At 50.2% G+C, this 10,517-nt stretch overlaps 1 pseudogene; it reads left to right on the forward strand.

Moving 5' to 3' along the window:
- The first annotated feature begins 5,356 nt into the window (after positions 1-5,356).
- Positions 5,357-5,810, forward strand: LOC144672625 (DNA polymerase epsilon subunit 3 pseudogene; annotated as a pseudogene).
- The last annotated feature ends 4,707 nt before the right edge of the window (positions 5,811-10,517 follow it).

A 10,517-nucleotide genomic window follows, 5' to 3' on the forward strand; every position in this document is an offset into this window, starting at 1 on the left:
CATTGCTGGCTTCCCCCGTGTCCAGGGTGCTATAGACGGTACACACGTGGCCATCAAGGTGCCAGCAGGTGAGCCTGGTGCCTTTGTCAACAGGAAGGGCTTCCACTCCATGAACGCGCAGATAGTGTGTGATCACAGGATGCAGATTCTGCAAGTTTGTGCAACTTGGCAGCTCCCACGACGCCTACATCCTCAGACATTCCCAGGTGCCGGGGCTCTTCAGTGCTCCGGCTCGGCTGGATGGTTGGCTGCTGGGTGACAAGGGCTATCCCCTCAGGTGGCTCATGATGCCTCTCCGCCATCCAAGAACAAAAGCTATGCAGCTACAATAGGAGCCACAGCTCCACAAGGGCTGTGCTGGAGAGAGCCATCGGTCTTCTCAAGATGCGCTTCAGTTGCCTGGACCGTTCAGGGACGCACTCCAGTACCCCCCAGATCGTATCTCTGTGATAGTGGTAGCATGCTGCGCTCTGCACAATCTTGCACTGGAAAGGGGGGGATGCAGTTGACGATGAAGACCTTGACACAGTGGATGAGGCTGCACATGATGAATCCAGCAGTGGCTCAGAGGGTGAGGAAGCACAGGGCAATGATGAGGGGCAGCACGCTGACCCACTACTACACCAAGGAGGCAGGGACACCCGGGACACTTTAATCCAAAGAACCTTCAGCTAGCTCCACACACATGGATCAGCAGGACCAGCATTGCCTGGCACACGTGGCACACAGTTGCAGCTGATGAGGTGGAAGATGTAGCCCCTAAGGGCTCAGTACAGAAACATCAATGTCCACTCAAACACTCATGAGATGTCTGTGAAACATACAAATGCAGCACAAAGGAAACACCCTCAGCCATGGTCAGAAAAGTGGACTTTATTGCCACCAAAATAAAACACAAAGGTTGCTCTGACGCACATAATGATATATTCCCTAATCTAGGGCCAACACAAAAGCACCAGTGACAAACCCATGGAGTGCCTAACGTGCCTTATGCTTACGTTTGCGGGAGCTACGTCTAGGTGCCGCCCCATCGCTCGGAGTGGCTTGTGAGACAGCCTGCTGACTCTGCTGTCCAGTTGGTCTTGATGACCTTGGCGGGCGTCCTCTGGCCCGTGGAGCCTGTGCTGGCCCTGCCTGGGAAGGAGTGGCCAGTTCCTGAACTGCCACCTCCCCAGTTGTCGCAGCCTCAACAGATGCAACGGTCACTGGCAGAGGGGCGGAGGAGCTGCTGCTCTCATACAGAGCGCCGAGAGGAGCTCACAGCGACGACAGGCAGCTGCTGCGCCGACATGAGGTCACATTGCACCTCCCTGCTCACTGCAGATGGATGGGCACCGAGCTGGGACACTTGGTGCCCAGAACATCTCCCACGTTGCCAATGACTACCTGTGTCCATTAGTGCTGTGAGGGTTTGCAGGTCAGAGCGTAACCTAATAAGAAGACTCTCAATCCGCTGGAAGCCCCTCTCCAGAGTCGCCAATCCCTCAATGGAGGAAGCCTGAAGCTCTGTCCTGAGGTTCATGCCTTCACTGACACTGCCTGGATTCCTCCACCACAGTGACCAACTGAAGCACACCCTCATGCAACCCTGCCAGATGCTCCCGCGATTCCTGCCACTGGTCCTGCAGCTGCTGCATGGCTGACGTCTCCAGAAACACAGCATCACTGCTGGACTCAGCATATGCCTGGTGCCCTGCAGTCCTCTGGCTGCTGGCACCATCAGCACTTTCTGTCCGTGCCATCTCCTCCAGCAATTGTGAAGTGCCCTCTCCACTGTGACCCGGGGCACTAGCCAACGTCATAATCCCCACCGATGTGGTAGTCGCTGCGCTGGTGACTGGCTCACTGAAAGGATGTGACACAAGTTGCAAGTGTTGGCCCTCAGGTGTGGAGGGGGGGCTCTGGACGTGTTGGGGGCAACGTTGAAATTAACAAGGACAGTGCATCAGTTAGCGTTCAGTCAGTAACACCTTTCATCCCTTCCCACTCCCGCCCCCAGCCTCATAAGTCACTCACCCTTCAAGAACCTAAGAAGATGAACATTGGTGGAGTGGTAAATAGTGAAGAGGCGGCCCAAATATTACATGCGCATAGACAGGCTGGTCAGATGGCCTAAGGAATGCCACATGGAATGTTATGTGGATAAGTGTGCCGTTAAGCACTTGGGCAAGACAAGCAAGGTACGGGAATACATAAGTAATGGTAGGACCGTGGAAAGTCACGACAATTACAGGGACCTTGCTGGACGGACCCATTAAGATAGCAGAATAGGAATGTAAGGCGTTTAACAAGGTCGAAGCCAAACTTGCCTTTATTAGCCGAGGAATAGAATGTAGGACAAGGGAGGTCATGTTGCAAGTGCAGAAAACATTGTCGAGGCCACAGCTACACTTCTGTGTTCAGTTGTGACCTGCGCTTCATGGGAGAGATGGCATTGGAGTGGGGAGAGTGCAGAGGTTCCTGACCTGGATGCATGCTGGCCCGGAGAGTTGGAGTGATGAGGAAACATTGCAAACACTTGCAACATTTGCCGTGGAGCACAGGAGATTGACAGGTCACATTATTGACCTTCATACCGTTATGAGGGGCATAGAACGGGTGGACAGAAGGCAACGGGGATGACTAACGTGGTGGCATTTATTTAAGTTGAGTGCCATGAGGTTGACAGGTGAGGTGCTGAGGACCTTTTGGACAGAGTAATGTGGGATGCAGTGGCTGAAAGGGTGGTGGAGGTACAAACCCTCCTAAGATGCAATAAGTTAAGAAGATAACACGGCTGCTCCCAACCCCCTCCCCCAACAGACACCTTGGACTCATTTGGCATCCATCACTTTGAATAACACACAGGTCTTAGCGCCCATGGCAAGGAGGCGCAACTAGGTGTGGCGCCGAGGCCAGCAGATGGCTCTTGGCCATGACACCTTGAGGCTTCCCTTCCACCATCTCATCACCATCAATAAGACATGTGTTGGAGTTCTCTGAAGTCTCCCCCCACGTCTGGGTCGTTACTGCATTGGGCATTTGGCGCACGCTGGGTGGGCGAACAGATAGTGACCATGCTTACATCAGCCTTAGTGGTTGAGGAGAAGATGGGTTCTCCCTGCAGCATATGTTGGTGTTTGTCACATTTGAGTAGTCTGGGGGCAACCTGCAGGGGAGGCAGCTAGACACATACCAAGGCTAAGGCTACCTGCTGGGTAAAATGGCCAAGGCTGACTTTGGTACTCACCCTTCCAGAGCGCAACAAATCATTGAAGCGCTTGCGGCACCGGGTTCCGGTGCGCTGCACAGCATCTTGAGAGGTAACAGCCTCCGCCACCTCCTGCCATGTCTGCCTGGTCACGTGGGGGACCCTCCTCCTCCCATCCTCCGGAAACAAGACCTCCCGATGGTTGGACACCTCTTCCAGGAGGACAGCAAGGCAGGTATCGGAGAACCGAGGGGCACAGTGACCCCCCTGCTGGTCTACCCTGCAGCCTGCCCCCCTCCTCCTCCTCTGCCCTCACCTCGTGGTGCCCGGTCGCTGGCCATGGTCAACAGCCTAAAGGAGGCTGCCTGGCCGCTCTTTATACAGATTGCCGGTTCCCCACTGGAAGCGGCGGTCTGAACACGCAGGCCGCCGATTTAATTTTCCCGATGAGCACCGGAGTCTGAAACATTCTGGGCGGGCCTTAATTGGCCTGCCGATGCAAAATGGCAGCGTGACCCGTTTCGGTGGTGGGGATCGACTCCCCGCCGATTCGGTCGGGCCCACCCGCCCGACAAACGCAAAATTCAGCCCTGGAGGTATACAATACCCATCTCTTATGTACATCCGGTCTTCCGTCTTGGGTCTTGTAGCATCAAACCAGGTGGGCTCTGGGCGATCCTCTGATCACCTTGTCTCTGAAAATTTATAAGAGTTCCAAAGTCAGAGATCATTGGTCTTGAGACAAGCTGGGTGAAGGACTTATACTGCTGAATTCCAACGAATCGCGTGAGGCTGTTGTTCCTTTCGAGCCACATTCCTCTTGCTCCCATAATGAAACCCAAGAAGTTGACGGACGTACCCCCGGTCAGTGCTCTTATTTCATCATTCAGGTGTTGGTGGTACTTCTCTTTCTCTGCCCAAGCTTTCTCCAACAGGTTATTGTTCTCGAAGCATACTGTAACATTGACAACCGCCACTGCTCCATCTTTAATGAATACCAAATCTGGTTTCCAAAGTGTCCAGTCCTTCGTGAAGAGACTCTGTTCTAAGTGGGATGTCCAGCCGAATTTTGAGACAAACGGCTGCAGGTGGTCCAGGGCTTTGTCTCTTGATTCTTGCATCCTTTACGTACAATTAGCAGAGATTGTGAGGCAGTGATTCAAATGGGGTCTCATCTTCTACGAGATTTAACTGTGCCCAACAAGATCCACCATGACACAGGGACACCCCTACAGAGGTTGCACTGTAACAGTATACTATTAATGAGTTTGGCTTGTTTTGAGATTGAAACATGTTTTGAGCCAGGAGTTGGAGGTGTAGTCATTACCATAATATTTGATGCCTGATCCTTGACTTTGAAGTTTGGTCCACTTTAGGTACACTACCTCCCTCCAAGCCGCATATCTGTTCACTGGTTTGGGTCTGGACATTTGGGTAATGTCTGCCCAGTCCATGTCAATGATATATATCCTCTTGGCTCTTTTCACCTTAGCTCCCTCTCTCTCCGTACTTCTGTCTGAGGGTGTCCTCGATCTCCTGGAGCATTTTAAGGTTCCTCAAGGAGTCAGTTGATTTGTTATTGGTAACACTGTATTCGAATGAGGCTTGAGTCACCACGTCTGGCCAGCTCTCCAACGCCTCTAACTTGCGAATAATAGCCAAAAGGATCTGAACTTCAAGCTTTAGCACGGCTAGCCCTCTGTTTCTGTTACTGCTGTATAGTACTCCGTCTGTAACGTGTAGCGGAAGGTGGAGGATTTCTTTTGCGTATTTGATGGTCTGGTTGAACTTGACCAATGTGTTCTGAGATTCCTCAGCGAGAATCAAATGGAAGTATATTCTCAGAATCATGTGAGTTTTTAGGATTTCAATCCTCTGGTTAGGTCGAAGTGCTGCCGCCTTCAAACTCTCGATCCATGAATCAAGTTTGGGCCCCACTGCTCCTCAGCTACCCACTCCCAAGGGTTGATTCTTGCTCCCAGGTATTCCTCTGCGTCGCCAGGTGTTATATACAAGATGGGGCCGTCTCGCAACTGCCAGTTCACCATAAAGTTGTAGCCAGGTGGGTGAGTGTGTGGTGAAAACCAGAGAAGCCGTTATTATAATGAGCTGGCGATAATTATTATAACTTAACTGATTTCGATGGTGTCCGTTTAAGTGACAGAGATGGCTGAGAGACCAGAAGACTTGAATCTGCTGAATGCAGTTATTACCAGGATTATTGAAGAGGCCCTTCCAGATGGAGAGAATGTCTCAAAGGAAGCTCGTAGCGCAATATCCCGAGCAGCAAGTGTCTTCGTTCTTTACGCAAGCTCGTGCGCAAATAACTTTGCAATGAAGAGCAAGAGGAAAACACTGAGTGCCTCCTGATGCGCTTGCAGCAATGGAAGAGATGGAGTTTGATCGCTTCATAACCCCACTGAAAGATGCATTGGGAGCTTACAAGCGAGAGCAGAAAGGAAAGAAAGAAGCTTCAGAACAGAAGAAGGATAAGAAGCCTGAGAGTGAGGAACATGGCAAGAGCAAGGAAGATGAGAATAAGGAAGACACTGAAGTGGTGAAAATGGTGGAAGATGATCAAAAGGAGATAGAAAACGAGGAAGAGGATGTAGAAAATTGAGATGGCTGCGAATGCTGTGCAGGGGCTGAGAATGATGCTGTGTTGGAGTTTGGGCACGATCACATGGATTACCCCTATACGCTTCCACAGGCCTGTTTAAGGACTTTGTGCCATTGAGTTGGCATCACAAGGAGGCAGTGGTGGAGCTGCACTGTGCTATTTGTTTTTTGTATAGTTGGGTGAAATTGAAACCTTTTCTAATTTGTTAATCATTTGTCATCTCTTTGTAAAATTGAAATTTTGAATAAGGCATTCAAAAAGACAAAAAAAATTCTACAGGAAGATCTTAGCTTGTGTATGAGGTGGAAGCCCTTGGTCTTCCCGGAATTCACTTCTAGGCCTGTACTCTGACAGAAGTCCTGGTCGATGGCCAAGCTCTTGATCGTACCTGCGTGGGAGTCGCTGAGCAGAGCAATGTCATGGGTGAATGCCAGTGCTGAGCAATTGATCTTCCCTCCCTGAAGGGGCAACTGGATGCCCAACTTTGCCTCCTATGAGGAACAGATCAAAGGGTCCACAGTGATGTTAAACAGAATTGGGGGATAGCAGGTCCTTGCTTCACCCCTCTCTCGATATTGATTGGGTTGGCCTGACTGCCTTTGCCCTCTATAACTCTGCTGGTTTCAGAGTATAAGTCTGTAATCAGTGAGGTGAATCTCTTCGACAGCCCCAAACCATCACAGGTCATGAAACATTTTATGCCTGACTGAATCAAACGCTTTTGCCAAATCGACAAAGACAACGGCCAGCTCTTTTCTGTTATGTTTAGCCCCTTTCACGTTTTGCAATATGGCTTCATTTTCGTTACAGCCTGGGGACGCCACCAGAAACCCATTCTGCCGAGGGTTGATCTGTACTGCCTCACTCAATCATCTAGCAATGATTTTGATAAAGAGCTGCAGTAGGATTGGGCCGATTGTGATTGGTTCTCCGTTATTCAGCTTCTCGGCGTTGTCTGATTTAGGAAGGAGAACTGTGCAACTCTTTTTCAGAACTCTCGGGATGGAACCTGACTTAAGCCAGAGGGAGAGACGAGTCGTGGGAGGAGCCTGTCTTGTATACTACCTGTGTATCCATGATGTCAACTGCCTTCAATCGCAACCTCTACTACTTCCCTTCGTATGGGTTCATTCAAAGAATCATATTCTCTCCTTCCTTTGTATTGTGCAAACTTGTTGAGGTTTGCTTTATTATTCAGATTTGAGAGTTTACTGGTGAAACTCTGATCAAGTTCAGCTTTGCTGAGTGAACATTCCAGGGTGAACGGCACAGCCATGATTTGCTGTGCTCTTTTCCCTTTATCTGTTTTGTAAATGTCCTGAGTGGCCTTGACTCTGGCTTTCTTAGCTGCCCGTTTTCTTCTTTGAGTCCTTGCTTCAGTCTTTGCAGTGGATCTCTCTCTTTCCTGGACCTCCTGCCAGTTTTCTCTCTTCTGCCTTCAGTTATTAGAGTCTCTGTTGTACTTTCGACGAGGCCGATACCCAGGGCTCTCGTCTACGGGTCATTTTGTACTGCCATTAATTCTTCAGCCAATTTCAGCTCACGATGCAGATCCCGGTGCCTAGGGATACTGGCTGGGGGTCGCACCTCTCGTACTATTTGGGGCCTATTGCCCACCTCTCCCTCTTCGTCTTGCCCCTCGTGTGGCGTCTCCATGCCCCAAGCAACCTTGGGGCTAGTCACTTTGTGACGATGGTGCATTTACCAGGTTCTGCAGAGCAGATCTTTTCTTTGTAGCAATCTACTTACTGGTTTTGGTTGTAATGCGGACTGCTATTTGCTTTATATCGGAGCAGCCTTCGTACCACTTCATTAAACCTCGGAGGTCCGTTTCCTCTTTGGTCCACTTGTAATCCTTCCGACTGGGATTTTTCTGTGACATAAGCGTTGCCAGTCATTTTGCATTACCTACTTAGGTGTGTCTGAGATGCTCATGCTGGCTAAGACCGATCTGTGATGTAAATTGCAGTTTGCAGTTTTCACATGTGAAGATCTTTCCAGATACAGGTGGCCTTCCACTGTTCCATTTGCAGTATTGACATGTGATGGAGTGGTACTCGCCAGATGTCTTGCACTTGGAACATATTGTACGTATGCGCTTTATTTGGTGTCTTTTGGCCATATGCTTGTCAAACTCGCTTACTCCAGGGAGTAGAAATTGCAGTTATTGCAGAGTAGTCCAATGGGGTATTGGATTACCAGCCTCACTCTGTATGTTTGTCATCACTGAGTTGTAATACCACAGGCTCAATATAAGTTGGTAAAATTTCTGTCTCATCAGGGGGCCCTTCAACCCCCTTTATTATTCAAAGTTTCCATTCCCTGGAACTTCCTGTATAAGGTCTGCGTGTTAATAACTTCCGGGTCTTCCCTGTCACTTGGAGGGCTTGACACCGAGACCTTATCACGGTGCTCGTTGTTCACTGCTGGAGATTCCAACTCCTCCAGTCTGGCTTGCTTATCTGGTTCCCAGTAGGGTAGGTGGTAATGTCTGTACGGGCCTCAGTTCTATCACGGCGGTCTGAGTCAGGGTAGACTTTTTCTCCAGTCCGTCAACGATGGAGCTAGTACTTGCGTAGCAATTGCAATTGGCTATAGTCGGCTTAGCTGTGGGGATGATTTTATCCGGGTCGCTTCCCAACTGGGCCGCTCTGACCCACGAGGACCAACCATTTTTATACGACAAAGCTGATCTCTGCAGATCACAACTATCTCAGAGCTCTTTCAAAGGTCGTTTAGCCAACGAAACCTTGTCTATCTGTGCCAAATTGGGTAACTGGTGTCATTACCAGCGGGAGCCAACGAGGCATGACTGAGTGAATGGTGAGAACACCAAACCATCACAGATCGTGTAACTATCCAGGCGGAGACTCGGGCGAGTCATAGTTACACCCTGTGGATATGCACACCAAGGTCCCTCTGATCTTCAGTATTTTCCAGGGTCTTACCATTTATACCATTTCTTTTTTGGCGGACTTTCTCCTCCACACACCGCCCCTCCCCACCCTCTTCAGTGGTCTTGGTGGGTGTGAGTTCCTGAGGACCGAGCAGGCAGTGCATCTGGCTCTGGCGAAGGAACTCTTAGAGGCGGGGCAATGCTTCCATGCATGGCATTGCACACCGTACGCCGACCGGAAGACCTTGTATCCAATCCCCTTATGCTCTACAAGGAACCCGCCCTCCAGTACCTCTCCCCAGGCCAGGTTTATAAACACCTGGCGCCAGGAGTGTACATGGCATAGGCCAGCCTGCCTCAGGCCAAGCATGACCCTGGACCTGACCACTCCAAGATGGTGGAAGTGGGGGAGGAGGAACTCACCAAGTATAAAGGGCAGGGACATTAGAGAGGACAATTCTGTGCGGTAGCCTGAAATAGGTCCACCGACAGGAATGACCTGCTCAAGGTGAGTCCCTTGGCCAGGGCCAGGTGCACTGTCTGCTCAGTCCTTAGGGAAAAGACAGCCTTGCTGTACACGTGGGAGGTGGCAACGATGGCTGAGGGACTGACAACCCAGCCATGGCTTTCACGCATTCCTCTGGTCATGTTGGGATGGGTGTAGCTCTTTACCTTGGGGTCCTTTTGGTTAGATGCTTGAAAGGTGATGGGGCCCAGGAGCAGCAGGGACTGAGGAGGCAGCCACCCCTGCATAGGACTTGAGGGCCCCACCACTGGCAAAGACTGTGTTGCCATAACACTGAGCCCACCCTTGTTTTTGGTTGGAATAGTTTGGGTGGGGAGACTAAAGATGTTAATGAAGCCTCCCCACCAGGAGAGGGAGGGAGGAAGCTCACACAAGCTTGATGGGTGCGTTGTAATGTTCTTTTCCAGGGGCAAGGGGAGGGATGGTACCTTCACCCAGGTTAGCTAAGGCCTCCCAGGCACAGTCCTCCAGTGATGATTAAGAGAGTTATGTTGGATCAAATCTTCACCTAGGCAGCTCCAGCTGACCTAGGCCAGGCAATGAGGGGAAAAAAAAAAATTCTTTCGAGTTATCAACAGTCACAGATTGAAACTCTTTTCAGTACAATCACAGTTCTTGGTTTCCGGGAGTGAGACATGAACCCACAACCCTCTGATTCAAAGGCGAGGGTGCTATGAACTGAGCCACAGCTGACACCTCGGCAATGAGGGGAATGTGCAGGCTTTTTAATGAGCTTTTAATTAGGTCTCTTTACAGTACACGTGCGCACACACCCTCAGCTTGTTGAGGTGGTCTCTGTCTTCATCTCCTTGCCAGTAGCAACAACGAGGTCAATATGCAGGGCTCTTAAACTATGATTCGGTCCCTCTGCAATATACACACCCTAAGCTTGCTGAAGTAGTGTCTCTCTCCCTCCCCTCGCAAATAGCAACAGTCCACAAGCACAGCACCCACCTCTGGATGTAAGCAAGTCCTTTGTGCTTTTTTTTTAATATCTTCTCCCTCTCTTGCAATAATGGTAATTAGTCCTGTAGCTGCTGTCTCTAGGTATGGGGAGACATTCGTGTAGCAATCTTATCCTTGATGGTAGTCTGTTCTCTCCCTCCACACCACCCCACCCTCCTTCACCTCCTATTGATGGTTCCAGGCCCTGGGCTTCAGGGGTATTCCTGGAACCTTTCTGTAAAGAAAAAAATTAAAACTACCCTTCTGCAGATGGGAGTTAAATTGAAAAAGGTTTTCACAAGCCACCGATGGATTGAAGTCACAGGCAGTGTCGGGCAGA

This window comes from Cetorhinus maximus, chromosome 3 (genome assembly GCF_964194155.1).
Source record: "Cetorhinus maximus chromosome 3, sCetMax3.hap1.1, whole genome shotgun sequence".
NCBI classification, from domain to species: Eukaryota; Metazoa; Chordata; class Chondrichthyes; order Lamniformes; family Cetorhinidae; genus Cetorhinus; species Cetorhinus maximus.